This window comes from Ranitomeya variabilis, chromosome 6, assembly GCF_051348905.1.
Source record: "Ranitomeya variabilis isolate aRanVar5 chromosome 6, aRanVar5.hap1, whole genome shotgun sequence".
In the NCBI taxonomy this organism is placed as follows: domain Eukaryota; kingdom Metazoa; phylum Chordata; class Amphibia; order Anura; family Dendrobatidae; genus Ranitomeya; species Ranitomeya variabilis.
In genome coordinates, this window is record NC_135237.1 from 271,033,613 (window position 1) to 271,059,542 (window position 25,930).

A 25,930-nucleotide genomic window follows, 5' to 3' on the forward strand; every position below is an offset into this window, starting at 1 on the left:
ATAAGTTATAGATTCGTGGATGTTCGACTGCTGGGACCTGCACTGATCTGCAGAATGTGAACTCTTATCCCAATTAGTATTCCCTAAGGGGCTGCACTTGGCTTTTTCTGGAAGCTACCAAAGAGGATGAATGGAGCTGTGGTCAGACATCCCATCTACTGCTCCATTTTAAAATGGGGATAAAAGTGTCCTCTCACGGATAAAAGTTCCCCATTCTACCGATTGGTGTGGTTTTCAATGGTCGGATTCCACTGATCATTAAATTATCACCTTCCTAACCTGTGGATAATACCCTTTAATGCAAACTACCGTAATTGTACATCTCAGTTATGGTGGTGCACAGTAGATGTGCAGCAGCTGCCTGTGCTTTACAGTCGACGCTCCACTATATCAGGCATAACGGCTAAGTTATTTGCATATAGCTGTAGGGTGGGCCCCTAGGGTCAATTCCCCCTGTGGGTCCCACACACCCCAGTCCGACCCTGAGGGTATGTTTCCACGGTCAGGAAACGCTGCTTGTTTGACGCGGCGCAGAGCTGCAGCGTCAAACAAGCAGCGTCCAGATGTTCCAGCATAGTGGAGGGGATTTTATAAAATCCCGTCTCCACTATGCGTGGAAACCCGCATGCGGCGGCCCTGCGACTCCGGACATGCTGCGCGTCTTTTCAGATCGCAGCATGTCCGTACACCTTGCGGGGACGCAGCGTCCCCGCAAGGCATATCACAGGGCCCTATGGGACAGAGCGATCATCCCGGATGTGAAGAGTTAACACATCCGGCATGATCGCGTCCCAGAAAGGGGGCGGGGCTTAGCACCGAGCGGCTTCGCCGCTGCGGCAATACCGCCGGCCATCCTGAACGTGGAGACATAGCCTGATTCTATCCATTCTAATCTAACCTGTCACGCTGTGATTTTACTGTATGCGGCACATGAATTCCCGGATTTTCAAAGGACATCGATGTGTAAAAATAAAAAAAGCACTCGCATGGCGATTATTTTTCTCACACCCATTGACTTAAATTGGCGAGTCTTGGACAATATACGCGTACAATCGCAGCATGCTGCGATTTTACACGCAGAGCGAATACGTCTGAGAAAAAATACGGTGATGTGAACTGCCCCATAAATTAACACTGGGCCGAGTGCTATGCAATGCTTTCTCGCATAGCACTCGGCTGTATTATTCTACGCTAGTGTGACAGCGGTCTAGGTGTTTTTATTTCATTGGCGCCAAGCATTGCGATCGAGAAGGGGTTGCCCTAGCAGTGGTTGTCCTAGCAGTTGTTGTCCTAGCAGTGGACAACCACTTTAAGGATCCCAGGTAGCCTAGGGCAGTGAAGGCCCTGGTTCATGTAAGAATTTAGAGTGGTCTATGGCAATGAACGGGTTAATCTTCGAATGCTTTTGGTCTGAGGCAGAAAAGGGGTTAATTTCAGAATCCCTGGTGTCCTGGAGCAGTGAAGGGTTAATATTTCATACCTGGCATCTAGTGATTTTGTGACAAGGCTGTAGCAGGAAGCAGAATACTGATTATTGAGCTTCCAGTTTCATCCCTGCATTGGTCATAGTGAGGAGTAAAGCCTGCAGATGCTGGATAGTGTCACATTGTTCTGCAGACAGTATCAGTCCCAGTGGTCTGATGCTATAACACAGTATTAGGTAAGGTGTGGCCTGATGATGCCATGAGCAAGAAACGAAACTGATTTTTGTATAAAGGAGATGATGGCACATGCACCCACCAGTGCTGCCCACAGTATGCCAGGAGCTCTCCAGATGTAAGGTAAGGACATAGACATAGGATCAGGCAATATTCACATTACTGGCTAGTAGCACTGACTCTTGTAGTTTTCCAGCTAGTAATTCCTATGATGATGATGCTACTAATTGTGTTAATGAAGGGAAACAAATACCCAGCAGTGACGATGCAAGTTACAGTCTATAAGAAACAAGGATGGAGAAAAGTTAGGTGATGAAGAGGGAAAGCTGTGGGGTAGGGAGTGTGCAGATCTAATGTCAGACCTTTCTGCTGTGTGTGCACATGCACCCAACAGTCTGCAGGTTGGCAGAAGCTGCCTCAATAATGAACTTGTTACTACTTTTAACCCCTTAAAGTTTTCCAAATCCTGAAGCAGAAGTAACAAAGGAAGAAAAAAAAACATAGGGATGCACACACCTAAATGTAAATAAAATAGACAAAAGTTTATTGATAAACATAGACAGCATGTAAAACTAAGTAATAACCATATAACAGAGACATCAATAACGGTGCATAATCATACCTATGATATTAAAAATGAGTTCCTCTAATAAGATACATAAGTCTAGTGTCTGGAGTAATGGTAGTCCTAGTGTCATACCTATAGTAACCATGGTAAATTAGTAATGAGTGAGCGTGCTGGGATAAGGTGTTATCGGAGCACGATCGAGCATTACAGTATCCTCGAATCCTATGTTTGAGTCTCCGTGGCTGTATGTGTCTTGTCTGTTCAACAACCATTAAATATGCAGCGATTGCCTAACAAACAGACAATTCCTGCATGTGTTGAGGCTGTCGAACAGCAGCGAGACATGCAGCCATGGGGATTCGAACATAGTATTAGAGCTCATCAAAGATGCACTCGAGCATGCTTAGATAACACCTTATCCGAGCACATTGCTCATTACTAAGGTAACCAGATACATGAGCGCAGGTCCATTTGTTATGAATATTAATCCCCTCCTGGTGTGTACTAGCCAGAGAAATTATTCTCAAGGTAATAGAGAATGGTTGCACTAATATATGCCTGCAATGACATGGGAGCCAGAGATAGCTGATGTCTACAAGGAGATAGCGCTAAATAAAAAATAGCGATTATAGCGAAAAAGAAGTCTCAGAATAGAGAGGGACAGACGGCCGAGCAATAGAGATATACCTACGGCACCTATAATGACCAAGCTCAGGAGGGGTGCTGCGAGAGGTCATGGTGGGATGCAGGGAGAACCCCACGTGTATCGCTGTGACACGCACAGCTTTGTGTTTTATTCCTAACGTTTGTGTGTATTGCTGTGCATATAGTAGACATATGAATGCCCTGGGGCTGTTAAATGGTTATTACTTGGTTTTGCACGGTTTTACATGTTGTCTGTGTTTCTCAATAGATATTTGTATATTTTATTTACATTTAGGTGTGCACATCGCTATGTGTTCTTTTCTTCCTTTGTTGCATCTGTTGTTCTCCACCTGATGCAGCAACCTTCCTTCTGGTGTTTGCTTAGGGGTGCATCATCTCTCTCTATACCGCAGTTAAAAGAAGTGACAAGACGAAACTTGTGCACAGCAATGTTTTTTACATTGCTGTGCATTAAATTAGTTATTTTGCCTTGCTTCAGCAGCATCATTTTAGGCAATTTCCAGGAGGAAACCAGAAAAATGAGTTGTGTGCACATAGTGCTAGACTATGTGCATGCAATGTCTGCCTCAGGTGAATGTCTCTCGGAATCCGCCTGAAAAAAGCGCTGCAAAAGCACTCAATAAAATGAAGATAATGCACAGCATTTTCAAAATGACATTGCTGTGTAGATGTTTTGTTTTATGATACCTTTCTTAAAGGGAACCTGTCACCCCCAAAATCGAAGGTGAGCTAAGCCCACCAGCATCAGGGGCTTATCTACAGTATTCTGTAATGCTGTAGATAAGCCCCTGATGTAACCTGAAAGATGAGAAAAAGAGGTTAGATTATACTCACCCAGGGGCACGGCCCTGTTGAGGGCAGAGCAAAGTACTGCAGTGCGCAGGCGCCAGGTCTCTCTGACCTTTCCCTCAATAGGGCAGACAAAGTACACAGCGCCGGAGCCGCATCGTGAAGACAAGAAGAGGACGTCATCGTAAGAAGATGGGAGGCCCCGGACCGCGACGCCCACCGCAGCGGGACCGCCCCTGGGTGAGTATAGTCTAACCTCTTTTTCTCATCTTTAAGGATAAATTGGGGGCTTATCTACAGCATTACAGAATGCAGGACCCAGAAGGACCCCGTGGCCATCTTGGATCCGGGGCCCGCAGGGAGGAGAAACTCGGAACAACACAATCACCTCACGTTGTTCTGGGGGGCTCAGGGAAGCAAGCAGGAAGGCCCCTCCCTGTGCGATGCTTCCCTATGCCACCGGAACGCTGAGATCATGTTTGATCGCAGTGTTCCGGGGGGTTAAAGTGCTGGGAGCTGTCCATGACCGCTCCTGGCACATAGTGCCGGATGTCAGCTGTGATAATCAGCTGACACTCGGCCGCGCTCCCCCTGTGAGCGTGGCCGATCGTGTATGACGTACTATCCCGTCCATGGGAATTAAGTCCCAGGTCACATGGACAGAATAGTACGTCCGATGGCAGAAAGGGGTTATACTAATAGAAATGTACTGCTATGTACAATGTATGTATTTGTATTCCAGAGGGAGAATGAGTTTTTTTATCCTATAAAATTAATAAAAAATAATGGTAATGAAAAACACTTGATAATTAAAAAAAAAATGTAATTTTTAATGCTTTTTAAAAAAAAAAAAAATAATAAACATCACAAATAAGCAGATAACATGGATATATTTGGTGTCCCTGTAATCATAAACGATCTGCACAATAACGTGATCATATTAATTACGGGGATTGGTAAATAACCTAAAAATAATGGCGTAAATTATGTTTTTTCTCTATTAAACCCGTAAAAAATTATATAATAAAACTAATGCTGAGGCCGTGTTCACATGTTGCGTAAATGCTGCGTGTTTGCTACTTTTCCTTTCGGCCTTTTCCCTCTTATTTAATGCAATTTTTGGTGCAGATATGAAGCAGAGTTTTTCATGCTTTTTTTAATAGTACAGAAAAGCTTTGCTTCTGTGCTTATAAATGCAAGAACGTTTTTTTTCCAAGCGTTTTTTCAGAAGAAGCCTATACAGAGAAAATGCACCAAAACACCAGAATTCTGCAGCATCTTTAGACCACCGGGAGCGGAGATTTCATGGAGTCACATCCACTTTGCTTAGACATTTAGACCATGTTCACACGTAGGCTAAACGATTCGTATTTTCTAATTCTGTGTTTAACTGTCCAAGCCAAGTGGATGTAAGGTAATGAAAACTGTGCTCAAGGACGCTGCTAATCTGTTTGGTTTTGCTGCTTTTTTTCCTCTCTTGTCTTCTATGTGGAGCCTAAAAAACCCATGTAAAAAACTGCAGTTACTTTTTTAAGTGAAGAGTTAAAACTTTTCTGTATTATAAAAACACATTAAAACGCTTCTTCACATCTGCACCAAAAACAATCAAATAAGGGGGATAAGATAGTTGTTGAGTATTTTGGTTCGGACATCTGCAGAAAACAAAAAACAGTATTTCTGCAATGTGTGAACATGACCTTACAGACCCAAAAAAGGCAGATTTTGTATAGTGTAGCTACATCAAGATGAGAAAGTTCTGGCGGCTCAGACTGTGAATGACAGAACAAAACATAAATCAACAGGTCCATGAGATGAGCAGGACGCACAGATGACGTTGCACCACCCCTGGCTAATCAAAAGCCAGAAGGCTAGAGATTTGTGGGCTCTCGTCAAGCCTCCAGGTACCACTGACCTGCACGCTGGACCAGAGACCCGTGAATCCATCTGCTCATCGCTAGACCCAACTGTTCCATATACTGCGGACAGTCCTGGATTTGGGTCTACGCCCTGCAGTCTTGGGCATCTACTGTATGTCTCTCACTACAGAAATGATAAATGGGTGTGGCTAGGGGCGTAGCAAAATTTGTGCATCACCTGACCCTCTTTCTGTTCTTTAAAAGTTGGGAGGTATGATTCCTTCACTCACAGAAATTCATACATAGTAGCCTTGATTTGTTAGATAACGTTACTACTTATCTGTGTCCTGTGTATACCCACCCAGGGGTGGTCCCAGCTCTGTTCTTGTCCGATGGGCGTCGCGGTCCGGTCCGGGGCCTCCCATCTTCTTACAATGACGTCCTCTTCTTGTCTTCACTCTGCGGCTCTGGCGCAGGCGTACTTTGTCTGCCCTGTTGATGTCAGAGCAAAGTACTGCAGTGCACAGGCGTCGGGCCTCTCTGACCTTTCCCAGCACCTGCGCACTGCAGTACTTTGCTCTGCCCTCAACAGGGCAGACAAAGTACGCCTGCGCCGGGGCCACAGTGTGAAGACAAGAAGAGGACGTCATCGTATGAAGATGGGAGGCGCGGGACCGGACCGCGACACCCATCGGATCTTTCAGGATACATCGGGGGCTTATCTACAGCATTACAGAATGGTGTAGATAAGCCCCTGATGCCGGTGGGCTTAGCTCACCTTTGATTTTGGGGGTGACAGGTTCCCTTTAAATGGGCATAATTTTGCCTTCAAACATTTATGTAAATTGTTACATTGTAGTGTGACTCTTCAATTTTTTGTGCTCAGTTTATGAATAGGGACCAATAGGGTTAGTCCATGTTGGGCCGGGGCACAATATTGTCACCATTAGGGTGACAACCTCCACAGACACTGCAGGTAGGAGTACCTTAAAGGTAAGGTACCGTGTTTGTAGATCATTAATAAATCACTGTAATGTAGCATAACATGCTGCTATAACCAAGTTTTAAATGCATGTGAAACAGATTTTGTGTGTTAGATGTGTTTAAAGAAGGAACTGGGGGCTGACATCTTGGTTTCACAGCAGTTCACAACACTAACAGTGTCATTTTACAGCACCCCATGGACATAGGATGTAATAGACCGGCGCTGACCCTATCTTTAACCCCTTAGTGACAGAGCCAAATTTTTGAAATCTGACCTGTGTCACTTTATGTGGTAATAACTCTGGAACGCTTCAACAAATCCCAGTGATTTTGATATTGTTTTTTTGTGACACATTATACTTTATGATAATGGTAAATTTAGGTCGATATGTTTTGCGTTCATTTATAAAAAATATCAGGAATTTGAGAAAAATGTTAAAAAAATTGCAATTTTCAAACTTTGAGTGACTATCCCTTTAATCCAGATAGTCATACCACAGCAAAACATTAAAAAATAACATTTCTCTCATCAAGAGTGACTGGGCTGTGGGCGGGGCTGGGGGCTGCCTGCGGGGCTGTGCTGGGGGCGGGCAGGGCTAGGCAGGGATGATTGTGCGGGCACCGGGGGTCTGCGTGCCGGCGCCGGTATGTGCGGGCGGTGCTGGGGTCTGCGGTGGGTCTACTGCGGGGGGTGGTCATTGGTGTGTGTGTGTGTGTCTCTGTGTGCAGGCATCGTCCGATGGGACTACGAGTCCCATCGGGCTCTGACTGCTACAGTGAGTGACACATTAGCCAATGATGGGACAGTAGTAGTCCCATCATCCGTCTAATGTGTTGAATGTAAAAAAAAACAAAAACACATACATATATACAGTACATACATACATACATACATACACACACCATGTGACATGTAACATGTGACAACATGCGACATGTGACAACATACGACATGCAATGATATGCGACGACATGCGACATGTGACAACATGCAACGACATGCACCATGCGACGACATGCACCATGCGACGACATGCAACATGTGACATGCACCATGTGATGACATGTGACAACATGCGACGACATGCACCATGCGACGACATGCGGTGACATGCAACATACAACATGCTATGACATGCGACGACATGCAACATGTGTCATGCAGCATGCGACATGCGATGACATGCAGCATGTGACATGCGATAGCATGTGACATGCAACATGCGGTGACATGCGACATGTGACAACATGCGACGACATGCACCATGCGACGACATGCAACATGTGACATGCACCATGCGGCGACATGCAACATGCGGTGACATGCACAATGCGATGACATGCGACATGTGGCAACATGCGATGACATGCACCGTGCGACGTCATGCAACGTGCGACGACATGCGACATGCACCATGCGACATGCAACATATGACATGCAACATGCGATGACATGCGACATGTGACATGCAGCGATATGCAACATGCGGCGACAATCAACATGCGGCGACATGCAACATGTGACGACATGCAACATGTGGCATGCACCATGCGACATCCACAATGCGATGACATGCGACATGTGACAACATGCGACGACATGCACCATGCGACATGCACAGTGCGACGTCATGCAACGTGCGACGACATGCAACATATGACATGCAACATGCGATGACATGCGGCAACATGTGACATGCACCATGCGACATCTACAATGCGATGACATGCGACATGTGACAACATGCGACGACATGCACCATGCGACATGCACCATGTGACGACATGCAACATGTGACGACATGCACCATGCGACATGAACCATGAGATGACATGCAATATATGACATGCAACATGCGATGACATGCAGCATGCAACATGCGATGACATGCAACATGCGATGACATGCGACGACATGCAACATGTGACATGCGGCGACATGCAACATGCGGCGACAAGCAACAAGCGGTGACATGCAACATGTGACATGCACCATGCGACATCCACAATGCGATGACATGCGACAACATGCGACGACATGCACCAATGCGACATGCACCATGCGACGACATGCACCATGCGACGACATGTACCATGCGACGACATGCACCATGCGACGACATGCAACATGCAATGACATGCAGCATGCAACATGCGATGACATGCGACGACATGCAACATGTGACATGCGGCGACATGCAACATGCGACGACATGTGACATGCGACATGCGATGACATGCAACATGTGACGACATGTGACATGCGATGACATGCGACGACATGCAACATGCCACATACAGTACATACATACAGTACATACATACAACATACATATAGACATACAGTACGTATAACATAGAGTACATACTCACCATCACTTGTCACCTTGATCCCCGAAGCCAGTGTCATCTGTAAAAAATATTAAAATAATAAACAAACAATATACTCCCTGATCCACAGAAATCCAATTAAAACGAGTGTCCCACGACGACCGCTCTCCAGGGGCTCCAGGAATACAATGATGGAAGGTATCCTTCCACAATGTATTCCTCACAATGTATTCCTACGCCCCTGTGAGAAAATAGTCCTTAGTCTCACTTATGGCATTGATGTGTGAAATTTTCCCAGGCAGTAATTGCCATAAAGTGAGACTTTGTCCTAAGGTAACCTCTCAGTGATGCACTGCAGGAGCCATTGTCTCCTGTCATTGTGTCACTGAGGGTCCTATAGCGCAGTGACATCACCCGATGTCACTGTTCTATAGGGGAGATCGTCGTGGGACACTCGTTATTAATTGGACTACGGCGGACAGGTAGTATACGGTTTATTATTTTACGTTTTTTGCAGGCGCTGAAGTATGGCAAGTATGGTTAAATGAAGAATATTAAAATACTTTTTTCCTAATGTGTGTGTGTTTTATTAACCCTTTATTAGTATTGGATTAATAATGGATAGGCGTCTTATTGACGCCTCTCCGTTATTAACCCGGCTTAATGTCACCTTACGATAGCAAGGTGACATTAACCCCTTATTACCCATATCCCACCGCTACACGGGAGTGGGAAGAGAGGGGCTAAGTGCCGGAATTGGTGCATCTCACAGATGCGCCATTTCCGGGGTGGCTGCGGACTGGTATTTGTAGCCGGGGGGGGGGGGGGGGGCAATATCCATGGCCCCTCTCTAGGCTATGAATATCAGCCCGCAGCTGTCTGCGTAGCCTTTCTGGCTATAAAATATAGGGGGACCCCATATCATTTTTTTGGGGGGCCTGCTATTTTAATAGCCAGTAAAGGATACGCAGACAGCTGCGGGCTGATATTCATAGCAGGCTACAAATATTGGCCCCCGGCCGTCTGCTTTCCCCCTCTGGTGCAGAAAATTGCGCGGGAGCCCACGCCTTTTTTTCCATTTTTTTAATTAAATTAAACGCTCATTAAGGCCTTTTTCACACTTGCGTCGGTACGGGTCCGTCGCTATGCGTCGGGCCGACGTACCGACGCACGTTGTGAAATTTGTGCACGACGTGGGCAGCGGATGCAGTTTTTCATCCGCTGCCCATTCTGAAGTCCGGGGAGGAGGGGGTGGAGTTTTGGCCGCGCATGCGCGGTAGAAAATGGCGGACGCGACGGACAAAAAAACGTTCACTTCAACGTTTTTTTGTGCCAACGGTCCGCCAAAACACGACGGATCCGTTGTACGACGGACGCGACGTGTGGCCATCCGTCGCGATCCGTCACTAATACAAGTCTATGGGTAAAAAACGCATCCTGCGAGCACATTTGGAGGATCCGTTTTTTTCCCCAAAATTGCTAAAAATGCAAGTGTGAAAGTAGCCTTAGAAACTTCGGCCTTTCTATTATATATCTATGGATATATCTATCTATAGATATATTTATAGATAGATATATCTATAGATACATAGATCTATCTATCCATATATCTGGCTGCTTTCACACATCAGGTTTTTGCCGTCAGGCACAATCCGGCGAGTTTTGAAAAAAACGGATCCTTTTTTTCCGCCGGATCCATTTTTTTCTCATAGAGTTGTATTAGCGCTGGATTGTGCCTGATGGCCACACGTTTCATCCGTTTTTTGCTGGATCCGTCAAAAAAGCTGTTTCCGCCGGGCGGAAAACACATACAGAGGACCGGTTTTTCTGTCCGGCAAAAAAACCCACAGCGATGGATCCAGCGAAAAACGTATGAAACTGAGATGTGAAATGATGAATCCGGCCTCCGAATCCGTTTTTCATGCATGTTTCCATTCAAATCATGCACATTTTCCATTTATTTATTTCCAAAAACTGCATCAAAACCGCGCAAAAAAAACGCACCAAAAACAGCATCAAAACTGCACAAAAAACTGCATCAAAACCTGGTGCAGTTTTGCAGTTTTGGTGCGATTTTGATGCAGTTCTTGGTGCGGTTTTGATGCAGTTTTTGGTGCGGTTTTGGTGTGGTTTTGATGCAGTTTTGATGCAGTTTTTGGTGCGGTTTTGATGCAGTCTTTGGTGCGGTTTTGATGCAGTTTTTTGTACAGTTTTGATGCGTTTTTGATACAGTGTTTTGTTGTGAACTCTGTTTTTGGGCTCCCTCTTGTGGTCACAAGTGGTACTGTGTGAGTGCTGTCTTTGGGCTCCCTCTGGTGGCTCTTTGTGTCATTCTGCAGGTCTGAGGCTGGATCAGCTGTCTCGTTATCTGTTAGCTGGTTTCCTATTTAGCTCACCTGGACTATCAGTTGTTGCCTGCTGTCGATGTATTCAGTGCTATTTTGATCTCTCCTGAATTCCTTCGCTATCAGTCTCTTCAAGAGAAGCTAAGTTTTCTATTTGGTTATTTTTTGCTCATCAGTGTTCAATATGTTTCTTGGTTATTTATTTGTCCTTGTCCAGCTTGCTAATATGTGATTTCCTTGCTTGCTGGTGCTCTAGGGGGCTGAGTTTCTCCCCTCACACCGTTAGTTGGTGTGGGGGTTCTTGAATTCTCAGCGTGGATATTTTGAATAGGGTTTTTTACTGACCGCACAGTTCCCTGCCTGTCTTCTGCTATCTATTATTAGTGGGCCTCATTTGCTGAATCTGTTTTCATTTCTACGTTTTGTATTTTCCCCTTACCTCACCATTATTATTTGTTGGGGGATTCCTATATCTTTGGGGTCATTTCTCTGAGGCAAGTGAGGTCTGACTTTCTCTATAGGGGTAGCAAGTTTCTCAGGCTGCGTCGAGACGTCCAGGAATTTAGGCACGTTTACCGGCTACCTTCAGTGTGTTTGGTTAGGATCAGGTTTGCGGTCAGTCCAGTTACCACCTCCCTAGAGCCCGTTCTATGTTTAGTAACTTAGCTAGTTCATTCTGTGATCCTCAGCCACTAAGGATCATAAAAGTGTTTTGTGCGGTTTTGATGCAGTTTTTGGTGCGGTTTTGGTGCAGTGTTGATGCAATTTTGGTGCGGTTTTGATGCAGTTTTTGGTGCGGTTTTGATGCAGTTTTGGTGCATTTTTGATGCGTTTTTTAATGCAATTTTTGGTGCGATTTTTGTGCGTTTTCGATGCAGTTTTTTGTGCAGTTTTGATGCGCTTTTGGTGCAGTTTTTGGTGCGTTTTTTTGCACGGTTTTGATGCATTTTTTAATTCGCTTTTGGTGCGGTTTTTGCGTGGTTTTTATGCATTTTGGTGCATTTTTGAAAGCTAAATAAAGATGTATTATTGAAAAAAAAAGATTTGTGATGTCATTAATGTCCTACCTCCTCTTTTACATTTGTCCAACCCACACTCCATTACACACACAGATAGACAGATAGATGATAGATGAAATGGATAGACAGATATCTTTATAGATGCATACATCTATCTATTCATATATCTGCATAGATATATCTATTGATAGATGTATGGATAGCGTAGGGTGTGTGTCCACTGTCCGGATTACATCCGAATGAGCTGCAGATTGGATGCTGCGTACTTGTAGTCCCATCGGATGATGCTTGCACACACCCCAAAAGACCCCCCGCACAGCCCCGCACACACCCGAACAGCCAGGCACCCACCCGAAAAGTCCCGCACACACCTGAACAGTCCCACACACACCCGAACAGCCCCGCACACACATGAACAGTCCTGCACACATCCGAACAGCCAGGCACACACCCGAACAGCCCCGCACACACACGAACAGCCCGCAGACCCAGTTCACACATACACGCACACAGTTACCGCCAACATTCTGCCCACACACTTCCCTCCTCCCGAACTGCAGCGTTTCTCGGACCCACATCCGCATCTAAACTGCAGATCTTTTTTTACATCTGCGGTTTTGCTGCTGATGTGCCCGACTCAATGAAAGTCTAAGGGTGCAGAAACGCTGCAGTTCCGCACAAAAGAAGTGACATGCTGCGGGAAAAAAAAGCTGCGTTTCGGTCCGGCTTTTTCCACAGTATGTGCACAACAAGTCTGCGGCTCCCATAGACTTACATTGGTTGTGCACTACACTGCGGATTTGATGCAATTCTGTGCGGCAAAAAACCCTGCGGATCTGCAATCAAATCCGCAACGTGTGCACACAGCCTTAGCATTTAGTGAACCTAGCAAAAAAGCCAAGCAAAAAACAAGTGTGGGATTGCACTTTTTTTGCAATTTCATCGCACTTCGAATTTTTTTCATGTTTTCTGTTACACGACATGGTAAAACCAATGGTGCCGTTCAAAAGTAGAACTTGTCCCGCAAAAAATAAGCCCTCACATGGCTGTATTGACGGAAACATTATGGCCCTGGAAAGAAGGGGAGTGATAAACGAAAACAAAAAAGCTCCAGGGGTGAAGGGGTTTAGAAACATGAATATGGACATATATATGGAAATAGACATAGATATATAGATATATCTGTATGTATTCATCTATCTATCTATTTGTTATCTTTCTATCTATCTATCTATCCATCTCATATCTATCTATCTATCTATCTATCTATCTAATTCCATCTATCTATTATCTATCTATCTGTGTGTAATGGAGTGTGGGTTGGACAAATGTAATAGAGGAGGTTGGACAGAAATGACATCACAAATCTTTTTGAAGATAGAGGGGGGAGAGGAGGGAGGGGTTGGGGTGTGTTTTGGAGTGGGTGTGCCAGGTGCAGAGTTACAGGCGAGTGCAATGCATCATGGAACTTGTAGTATTAGAGCACAATAAGTCAGGACAAAGGAAGTTGTCGATTAACCCCATGAGAGCTGGATCCAGCACTAAAGATGTGTTGCTACAGCATGATAAAAGGTAATATTGCTAAAATAAACACAGTAGATGTTTTCAGTGGCCCATAATAGCAAGATTTATGAAAAAAAAAAAAGTTATGATAGTGACAACTTTTTTAAGGATAATCAGCCATAAATTGCCTGTAACAGCTGTGGGTGGATCAGAGATTCATCTGCGATTGTTAACCAGTTAAATGCCACTGTCAATCAGTGACAGCGGCATTTAACACAAGCAGACAGGAAGTTTGTCATTCATTCCACCCATTGACGCGCCCTGCGATCATGTGATGGGCAGGATCAATGATTGTTATCAGCCTGGTTAGAATCCACTGATGAATCTGTGATCCACCTGTGGCTGGACTTTTTGAATACAAAATTGAATGCAATCGTGAGCGGATGCCATGTTGCGTATGGAGAGCCCTTAATGTACCTTAACAGGGGAAAAGCCCCACATGTGATTTCATTTTGGAAACTAGACCCATCTAGAAATTTATATAGAGGTTTGTTTAGTATCTTGAACCCCCAGGTGCTTCACAGAAGTTTATAACGTAGAGCTGTGAAAATAAAAAGTCACATTTTTCAAACAAAATATGGGGGGAAAACTACTGTTTAGATGCATGGCAGGGCTCCGAAAGGAAGGAGTGACCTTTTTGGAACTCAGACTTTGATGGAATTGTCTGTGGGTATCATGATGCATTTGGAAAGCCCCTAATGTGCCTAAACAGTAGAAACCCCCGACAAGTGAGCCCATTTTGGAAACTAGACTCTTAAATAATTTATCTAGATGAGCACCTTGAAACATCATGTGTTTCACAAATTTTACAATGTTTAATTGTGAAAATGAAAAAAAAAACAAAAACCATTTTTTCCCACAAATTTGTTGTTTATCTCTATTTTATTTTTTTTCATTTTCACAAGGACAGCAGGAGAAATCGTAGCTTAATATTTTTTTATTTTTTTTTTGCTATTTCTACTGAGTACACCGATACCCCATATGTGGTCAAAGATTACTTATGAGGCACAGTGCAAAGTTCAAAAGGGAAGAAGCTCCATATTGGAGTTCAGATTTTGCTGGAATGGTTTGAGGGTGCCATGTCACATTGACATTGACATAGCCTCTGAGATGCCAGAGCTGCAGGAACCCCCTATAAGTTACCTCATTTTGCAAACTACATGTTCCAATGGATTCATCTAAGGGTGCAGTGAGCATGTTGACACCACATGTGCCTCATTGGGCCTTAATGAAAGAATAATTACCGGTCATTTTTACTACTAAAATGTTTTTTAATTTTTAGAAGAGCAAATAGGAAAAATTAGATCTGTTTGTTGTGCAATTTCTCCTGAGTAGGCCAATACCCTACATGTAATCAGGAAATACTTTTCAGGCACAGTTGCAAAGCTCAGAAGGGAAGAAGCACGATATTATAGTGCAGATTTTATTGTTATGAATTGTGGATGCCATGACCTACTGGGAGAGCCCCTCAGGTGCCAGAACAGCAGAATCCCTCCATAAGTGACCCCATTTTACAAACTACAGCTCTTAATGAAGAAATCTAGGGTTGCAGTGATCATATTGAATTTTATATGATTGGGTAATGAAGAAAAAGTAATTACATGTTTACTACCAAAATGTGGTTTTTATCCTCAGATTTTACATTTTCACATGGGTACATGGGTAAAATGGGCAATAAAATATGTCACACAATTTCTGTTGAACATGGAAATACCCCATATGTGGCTGTACACTACTGCTTAGCTATAGGGTATGCTCACATCTGTATGTAAAAAGTAGCTGAGATTCTCAGCCACAAAAGTTAGAGAACAACAGGCGAGTGTCATGCTTTTTTTTTCTCACCTATTCTCACCTAGCATCCGTATCCCATGCGAGTGTGCGTTTTTTCCCTCACCTAGCATCCGTATGACATGCGTATGCCATCTGTATGCAATGCCATTTTTAACATCAGCTTTTACATAGTCATTATGTCATTTCAAGCTAGTTTTCTAACTAATAAAAACATCTGATATACAGAGATAGATAATAGTAAGAACTATGTCAGTGAGATATATAATTAGTGCAGTGTGTGTGTAGTTTACTGTACATGTATTTAGCTAATAATTAAAGACTTACGGTAAACACTGTAGTGCCTGAACATTGTGCCCAGCTTGTGCTTCTAGAGACACGCACCCATAAATTAGGTAAACTCTCATCGCTACAGAAATGTCAAACATGTGGACACTAAATTTGGTTTAGGCCGGTTTCACACGTCAGTGGCTCCGGTACTTGAGGTGACAGTTTCCTCACGTACCGGAGCCACTGACACACGTAGACCCATAAAAATCAATGCATCTGTGCAGATGTCATTGATTTTTTGCGGACCGTGTCTCCGTGTGCCAAACACGGAGACATGTTAGTGTTCGTGGGAGCGCACGTATTACACGGACCCATTAAAGTCAATGGGTCCGTGTAAAACACGGACCACACATGGACCTTCTCCGTGTGCAGTCCGTGTGGCATGCAGGAGACAGCGCTACAGTAAGCGCTGTCCCCCCCACATGGTGCTGAAGCCGCGATTCATATCTTCTGTGCAGCAGCGTTTGCTGCATAGAAGATATGAATAATAGTGTTTAAAATAAAGATCTATCTGTCCGCCGCCCTCCCACCCCGTGTGCGCCCCCCCCGCTGTTCTGAAAGTACTCACGCACTTCCCTCGTTCGCTGTCGATGCTTCCTGGTCTGGCCGCCCCTTCTACTGTATGCGGTCACGTGGGGCCGCAGATTAGAGTCATGAATATGTGGCTCCACCTCCCATAGGGGTTGAGCCGCCTATTCATGACTGTAAATGAGCGACCCCACGTGACCGCATACAGGAGAAGATGGGGCCAGACCAGGAAGCAGCGACAGCCAACGAGGGAGCGGGTGAGTATTTTCAGAACAGCGAGGGGGCGCACAGGGGGTGGGAGGGCGGCGGACAGATAGATCTTTATTTTAAACACTATTATTCATATCTTCTATGCAGCAAACGCTGCTGCACAGAAGATATGAATCGCGGCTTCAGCACGATGCAGTGTACCACACGCGTGGGTACCACACGCTCCGTGTGGTACCCACTCGGCACACGGGCGGCACACGTGTGCCGCACGTATGGCCTACGTGAGCTCACGGGCACACGGACACGGATAACTCCGGTAACGATTTTTTCCGGTACCGGAATTATCTGGACGTGTGGGACAGCCCTTAGGCACACTTTGGGGCTCAGAAGGGAGAGGGCCATTTGGATTTGGGCGCATCAAAGCCGGGACATATCAGCTGTTTTGAACAGCTGACATGTGCCCGCAATAGGCGCGGGCAGAATCGCGATCTGCCCGCACCTATTAACTAGTTAAATGCCACTGTCAAACACAGACAGCGGCATTTAACTACCGCTTCCGGCCGGGCGGCCGGAAATGATCGCATCGCCGACCCCCGTCACATGATCGGAGATCGGCGGTGCTTCAGAATAGTAACCACAGAGGTCCTTGAGACCTCTATGGTTACAGATCCCCGGCAGCTGTGAGCGCCACCCTGTGGTTGGCGCTCACAGCACACCTGCAATTCTGCTACACAGCAGCAAACATCAGATCGCTGCTATGTAGCAGGGCCGATCGTGCTGTGCCTGCTTCTAGCCTTCCATGGAGGCTATTGAAGCATGGCAAAAGTAAAAAAAAAAAAAAGTAAAAAAAATTTGAAAAAAAATAAAAAAAAATATAAAAGTTTAAATCACCCCCCTTTCGCCCCAATCAAAATAAATCAATAAAAAAAATCAAAACTACACATATTTGGTATCGCCGAGTTCAGAATCGCCCGATCTATCAATAAAAAAAAGCATTAACCTGATCGCTAAACGGCGTATCGAGAAAAAAATTTGAAACGCCAGAATTACGTTTTTTTTGGTCGCCGCGACATTGCATTAAAATGCAATAATGGGCGATCAAAAGAACATATCTGCACCGAAATGATATCATTAAAAATGCCAGCTCGGCGCGCAAAAAATAAGCCCTCAACCGACCCCAGATTGTGAAAAATGGAGATGCTACGGGTATCGGAAAATGGCGCAATTTTTATTTTTTTTTTTATTAGCAAAGTTTGGAATTTTTTTCACCACTTAGATAAAAAATAACCTAGTCATGTTAGGTGTCTATGAACTCGTAGTGACCTGGAAAATCATAATGGCAGGTCAGTTTTAGCATTTAGTGAACCTAGCAAAAAAGCCAAACAAAAAACAAGTGTGGGACTGCACTTTTTTTGCAATTTCACTGCACTTGGAATTTTTTTTTCCCGTTTTCTAGTACACAACATGCTAAAACCAAAGATGTTGTTCAAAAGTACAACTCGTCCCGCAAAAAATAAGCCCTCACATGGCCAAATTGATGGAAAAATAAAAAAGTTATGGCTCTGGGAAGGAGGGGAGTGAAAAACGAACACGGAAAAACGGAAAATCCCAAGGTCATGAAGGGGTTAAAAGACACTTTTTATGCATCAACATATTTTGAGAGCTATAATTTCCCTATTTTTCATGTTAGAGTTTATTTTCTTACGGGACTATTTGACATTTTTATTGATATCATTTTCTGGCACATAACTTTTTTTGATCTGCTTTATATTCCAATTGTTGCAAGGCAGAATGAACAAAAACCAGCAATTCAGGATTTTTTTAATTGATAAGGCGGCATTATTCTTCGCGTCAGTATGATTTATTACATTTTTGTATGTTTGCCAGTTTCACAAACTAAAAACTATATAATAGAAAAAATAATTAATTTTTTTTGCATTTCTTTATTTTGAAATGTATACCTTTTTATTTTTTTCCACTGATGGAGCCGTATAGTGGATTTTTTTGGTGGGACAAGATGATGTTTGCAGAGATACCAATTTTATTTACATTCGTCTTTTTTTATCGTGTTTAATTCCACTCTTTGTTCGGCGCTTTTATTTTATTTATTTATTTATTTTTTTACTGAATCATATTTATTAAAACAATCCAGGGTAGACAGATAAACATAACAATTCCGCAAACAGAGCAGAGTAGATTAATAATACAATAAGAAAACAGACATACCAACGCAAGGGAGGGGGGGGGGGAAGGGAGTAGGTACACATAGGTATACAACTGTAGATTATTTAGATCAAAGGTCTAAACATAAACTAACCTACTAAAATACAGGTTCCTGAAAGTCAAAGCGACATTTAAACTAGACAGCTAGGCACAGAGCAAGATTTTTCACGGGCCGGGAGTATCAGATCCTGGATCACAGTAGGACAAGCGTCTTCACGATGGGATAAAGGAAAAACGGCTATCAAGCCACGGCTTCCAGATCTGAGACTTTTTTGTTTTTGATGACGCAGATAACACCAGTGCCCGTTCGTATTGGCAATGAAGGTTCATCCTATCAATCACAGATTGTATGGTCGGTGCGCTAGTCACTCTCCATTTGGAAGCCACTGCCAGTCTAGCGGCTATAAACAAATGTGAGAACACACCTCTCAGCCCATGTGGGATCTCATTCAAGCCAATATGCAATAAAACCATACTAGGTCGCAGGGCCACCCGAATCCCAGTCACCTCCGCTATCACGTCCTCTAAACTAACCCAAAGATTTAGTAATTTCGGACACGACCACCACAAATGGCTAAGCGTCCCCAACATACCGCAGCCTCTCCAACACAATGGGGAGCATTGAGGGCCAAAATGGGCAACTTTAACTGGTTAATAGTACCAGCGTAAGTGGACTTTTTTTAATTGTTCCAGATGGTTTACACATGAGGATACTCTCCGAACCTCTAACACCGCTTCCCGCCACCTATCAGGCGCTAGGGTGACCTGCAAGTCATCCTCCCACTGGCTCATGAATTGCAACTTAACCTCTGGGTCAGGATCATTCAGGGCTCTATACAAAATAGATACATTGCGAGTACTAGGCCCAGGCACCAAGAAAAGACTATTTACTGTACGAACTAGGTTGGTATTAAAAAAGGGCGTCAGTTGAGTAGTGTGCATAAGATGTCTTAATTGTAAAAACTGATAAAATCTATGCCGAATATCAGGGTGTTTCACAACTAGGCGATCAAACGGTTTAATCATTGTGTCATCAAGCAGCTGATGAAGTGATTTTACACCAGCCAGTACCCATGGCTGTAAATCTATATATTGAATATGTAATTCTAGCGCCTTCAGTGACACTTCAGTTAACAGAATTTTAATAAGAGACGGGACCGTCTGTCTCCAAAAATGCAGTGCAGTAGATATGGTCGGTAGAGGGAGACTACCTGTCCGCGGCCCCAAAGCTTCAACCTCCAGCATGAATCGGGTGGAGCCTCTAGTTGCATAGAAATTTTCAATTTGCAGCCATCTATGATCCTTATCAAGCTGCCACCAGTCCCGCAACCCTGCCACCACCGAGGCTTATAGTACGCCATCAAATTTGGTAATCCCATTCCCCCCAACTCATAAGGGTAGTACATAAGGGATTTAGCCACTCTAGGAGTTTTGTGGGCCCATATGTATCTATTTGTTAAGCTTTGAAAGTTTGTTATAATTTTGCTTGGAACCCTCAAAGGGAGACATCTAAAATAATATAATATCTTGGGTAGAATTTTCATTTTGAAAATGTTGATTCTGGCCACCCAGGATGTCATAAACATATGCAAGGTGTCTAACTCAGACTTAATCTCTCTGAATAGAGCAGAATAATTCACCTCTATAATATGTTGAGAACATGTAAGCTTTATACCAAGGAAAGGGATACCCTGATCAGTCCAACGAAAAGGAAACTTATTCTCTAATTCAGTTCTGACGACCAAAGGGACCGCGACAGGGAATACCAAAGATTTGGATGCGTTCAGTTTGTAATAGGATACTGACGCAAAATCCTTTAGTTCAGCCATGACTGCCGAGAACGACCGCTCCAGATCCACACATGTTATGATAACGTCATCCGCGTATAGACCAATCTTATGAGCAGCCGGGCCCACCATCAGGCCTGAAATATCCGAGTTAAAACGGATTTTCTTCGCCAATGGCTCCATGCATAATGCAAATATAATGGGGGATAATGGACATCCCTGCCGCATCCCATTGGTGATCAGAAAGGGGGCAGATACTACTCCAGAGGCGAGAACTCTGGCAGATGGAGTGGAATATACGGCCGAGATCGCTGATAGGATGGGGCCCTCCAAACCGAACTTCCGAAGAACACTTCCCAAATATCCCCAATGTACCCTATCAAAAGCCTTCTCAGCATCCAAGGACAGAAAGGCACTGGGAAGGCCCGACAGTTCCGCCACCCTGATGAGATTCAACATTCGGCGGGTACCATCCTTAGTTTCCCGGCCAGCCACAAAACCGACCTGGTCAGGAGAGACAAGAGAGGGGATTATCAAATGAAGGCGGGAGGCTAACAATTTGGTATATATCTTTAAATCACAATTCAATAAAGCAATGGGCCTAAAATTTCCAGGACTATCAGGGGTCTTACCTGGCTTAGGGAGAGTGGTAATAATAGCTTCCAGATTGGAGGCAGCAACTTTGCCTGAATCCCTCAAACTAGAAAACAACCTCAATAGATATGTGGCCAGAAGATCCTGAAAAGTGCGATAATATTCATTTGATAGTCCATCCGGACCAGGTGCGGTGTGCAGCTTACTACTTTTAATGGTTTTTTTAATCTCCTCCTCTGTAAATGGGGCATTTAACAAGAGTAATTGTTCTTGGGATACGCATGGTAAATTAACTGACTGTAGATATGAGTCGATTGATACCTGGGTGGGTTGACAGGTCTGCTGGTCAGAATGTAAGTTATATAAATGGGAGTAATACTTTGCAAATGTCTCTGCGATTTCAATCGGATTCCTAACCAAACACCCATTCTGACCTAGCAAACCATCTAATCTGGATTTAGCCTCTCGCTTGCATACCCTACGGGCCAGTATAGCTCCCGCCCTATCGTTCGGCGCTTTTATGAATAGCATAGTTTTTTGCCCCGTTTTTTAACGATATTCACTGAAGCGGTTAACTAGTGTAACAATTTTATAGGTCGGGTTGTTCCAGATGCGGCCTCACCAGTGTATTTATTTTTTTTACATAAAAATACAAATTTATGGGTACAAGATATTTTTATTTTAATATTTTGTGATTTAAAAAAAAACAAAACTTTTTTACAATTGTTTTTAAATGTATTTTTACTTTTTTATTTAGTCTCTCTGAGACATTCAGCAGTCTGATGGCTTTATAAAGCATTGCAAATCACAAGCACTGCAATGCTTTATAAACTGTCAGTTCTGCTGTCACATAAGCTTGTTAGATCATGCTATGAGCATGGTCTAACATGCTTGCTAGCCTGGTGACCCGGATGTCATCATGGCGATCACAGCATTTAGGGGGTTAAACTGCTGGGAGCTTAGTGGGCACTGTTCCTGCAGTGAGAGTCAGGTGTCAGCTATATTGTTAGCTGAACACCCGGCGGCCATCGTGCACGCAAAATTGCCAGGGCGTTTCCTGTATGTCCAAGGTCGGGAATCCTTCCCTTCCATGATGTACGGGATACATCCAAGGTCGGGAAAGGGTTAAATCAGCCATGAAGTGTAGGGAAAGATGTGGGTTCAGCATGTGAACCTCCATCAAAAGCAGGGACGTGGCCAATTATGTAAATATAAGTCGTCAGAGGTAAAGGGGTTAAAGAGGTTGTCCACTACCCTGACTCAGTTTCTAGTTTTGCTATAAATGCGTAAGGATGGTTCCCCTGAATAATGCTATATACCTTTTCTGCCAAATTTAATGTTGTTTTATTTCTTTTTACTATGCTTACTGTGATCTAGCACCAGTTCTGTTTTCATAGTGATCACTTCCTCGTCCGAATCCTCTGCTCTCTTCTTTCTACATTTCCCATCATTCGCTGTGTTGGGATGCAAGCCAGCAGTGAGTACACCTCCCTGTCACATTTGTTTATCCCATGAGAGGTTCATCCAGCACCTGTAATCCTAAATCATTACCACTGATAAGAGAGCCGCGGTTGCCAATGACAGCGTGATCGGAGGTAAAAAGTTTAACTCTGATCAATGGCGTCTCCTGACGGGGCTACTGCTCCCATCAGCCCATGCCTTCTGCCACTAATAACAGTGAGAGCAGGTATCGGCTGATGGATGTACTTATCAGCTGGCGCCTGGGGGCTAAATAACTAATAAAAAGAAAATGACTTGGGTTTCCCTGACCAGAAGCAGTGTTTGCCACACCATCATACACATGACAGTGCGACAAACACCCAGTGTTCAGGGTGCTGAACCCAAACAATAACAAGGACTTTCTGGTGAAGTCCGTGTTCGGTGTCTGTGCCCGAACAGTAGGACACCGAACTTTACTGTTCAGGTTCGCCCATCTCTATATTTGATTCATTATTTATTTTTGACATTTTATGTATCTTTGCTTATCCCTATATAGCATTATATTTCTACTGTATTCTACCTACCGCACCGTACCCTTTTTATTATACCATTTTTATTTGTCTCTTGACATTAATAGGCTCTGTACAATCTATCAGCCATATCCTCCTTCTTCTCCTCTCGCTTCCTCAAGCTCAATGTGGACAAATCTGAGCTAATTATCTTTCCTCCCATCTTGCATATCTTCTCTATCTGATCTACCTATCAAAATAAATGAAATCACACTTTCCCCTGTCCCCAAAATCTTCTGCCTTGGAGTAACCCTTGACTCGGCCCTGTCCTTCAAATCGCACATCTAAGCTCTCGCCACCTCCTGTCTCCTCCAGCTCAAAAATATTTCCAGAATCCATCCTTTCCTCAGCCCTCACTCTACCAAAATGCTTGTGCATGCTCTAATCATTTCCCGCCTTGACTACTGCAACATCCTCCTCTGTGGCCTACCTTCTAACACTCTCGCACCCCTCCAGTCCGTCCTTAACTCTGCTGCCCAACTACTTAATCTCTCTCCTCGCTACACTCATTCTTCCCCTCTTTGCAAATCCCCTCACTGGCTCCCAATTTCCCAGCATATCCAGTTTAAACTACTAACACTGACCTACAAAGCCATCCATAACCTTTCTCCTCCGTATATTTCCAAACTAATCTCTCAGTATCTTCCCTCACGTAATCTCCGGTCCTCCCAAGACCTTCTTCTCTCCTCCATGCTTATTTGCTCCTTACCCAATCATCTCCAAGACTTCTCCCGAATATCCCCCATCCTCTGGAATTCTATGCCCCAACACGTCCGGTTATCCACCACATTTGGATCCTTCAAAAGAAACCTGAAAACCCACCTCTTCAAAGAAGCTTACAGCCTGTAATGACCACACGGCTCCTCAACACCATCGGCGCTACTGCAACCCTCGACCTACTGTCTCCTTCCCCATAATCCTGTAGAATGTAAGCCCGCAAGGGCAGGGTCCTCTTCACTCTGTACCAGTCTGTCATTGTTAGTTTTTTACTGTAAGTGATATTTGTATTTTTATGTAATCCCTTCTCATGTACAGCACCATGGAATTAATTGTGCTATATAAATAATAATAATAATACAGTATTGCCAATATAAACTTTCTAACTTGCTATCCTGCACATTTTATTATTTCCTACAGTTGAAACTAGAAGTTTACATACACTACATCAAAAGTCACATATTCATGTTTTTCTCAATTTCTGACATGAAATCAGAATAAACCTTTCCCGTTTCAGGTCAATTAGGATTACCATAATTATTAATATTTGCCAAATGCCAGAATAATGAGAGAGAGAGAATGTTTTAAGGCATGCTTTAAGTCCACAATTCTCTTCCTGGTATCTTGGCTGATTTCTTGAGACTGTCCTATGATGCTACACAAAGAAGCAATGTGTTTCAGGTGTGCATTAAAATACATCCACAGGTGTGTCCCTAATTAACTCAGATGTCCGGATCACGTGACACCCGGCTGCATCCGCTGCTGACATCCGTTGAGATCATGTCAACTTACGGACTCTGGAAGTTGACCATGCATCACCAAGGCGTGACCCAGTCTCACGCACTCCCCGATTGACTGGGCTGTGGGCAGTGTTTCACCACACATCGCAGCCCAGTATCCAGCGCACGCTGTAGAAGCTTTCCCTTTCTCCTCTGCTTTCATTGGCAGAGCCAAGCAAGCGCTCATTGATACTTTGCTGTGACATGCTGTGAAACACCGCACACAGTCCAGTCAGTCAGGGGGAATGCGTGAGACTGGGTCATACATCAGTGATGCAAGATCAACTTCGAGAGTCCTGCTGCTGCAGTGGGGGGGGGGGAGGTCACGTGATCGGGAATGAGAGCAGTGATAGTGCTACTCAGAGGCAAATATGTCAACATAAGGTATTTGCAAAAAGTATTAAATCAATGTACAATAAACATTGTAGTGGACCACCTCTTAAATTTTTAAATAATGTTTTCGTACCTTTTCCAAGGTATTGCACATTGCACGATACTTTTCGGTATATTGCTTGAAACCTGAGGCCTGATTAATAGTGTTTAACGTCCTTCATAAGTAGTTGACCTTTAATTGGGCCCACCTAGCAAACTAATTATCATAGTTGTTTGAGATTGATTTCAGTGATCAAAAGAGCCATGAGATACAATACCATCCATGAGATTATTTGAAAGACAAAATATTAAACCTTTATGACACTTAAATCCAATTTGCATAATGATTAGGAACATGATGTATTCAAGCTAAACATCTCTCTTTGTCTTTGGAGCATATAGTATTAGCTCAAATTACTTATTTTCATAAGGATAAGAGAGAAAAAGCACCCCACACTTTATTAACACTTTTGATAGGATATGTCAATACCCTATATGTGGTTATGAAATGATGTTTGGGCACAGGGCAGGGTTTATAAGGGAAGAAGAGCGAGTTGACTTCTGCAGAGCAGATATTGATTGAATGATTTTTGGGTGTCATGTAGCGTTTGTGGATTCCCTGGAGCCAGTCTAAGGTTGTGTGCACACGTTGCAGATTTGGTGCATTTTTGCTGCTTTTTTTCTGTTCAGATTTGTGACATAACATGAAGCAAAAGCTGTTGCTAGAAAAGTGAATGAGAAACCTGAAGTATTATGCTCACATTGAGTATTTTTGACTTGCAGACTTGGTGCAGAAAAAAATCTACTACATGTC

At 43.8% G+C, this 25,930-nt stretch overlaps 1 protein-coding gene across 1 annotated transcript in view; it reads left to right on the forward strand.

The window, feature by feature from the left end:
- Positions 1 to 1,691: 1,691 nt before the first annotated feature.
- The window catches only part of LOC143782308 (NFX1-type zinc finger-containing protein 1-like), a 495,771-nt gene continuing 471,532 nt past the window's right edge, over positions 1,692 to 25,930 (forward strand). Inside the window, exon 1 of the mRNA XM_077269631.1 lies at positions 1,692 to 1,781. The gene's annotated coding sequence lies outside the window, so the exon portion shown is untranslated. The remainder of the gene's footprint in view (positions 1,782 to 25,930) is intronic.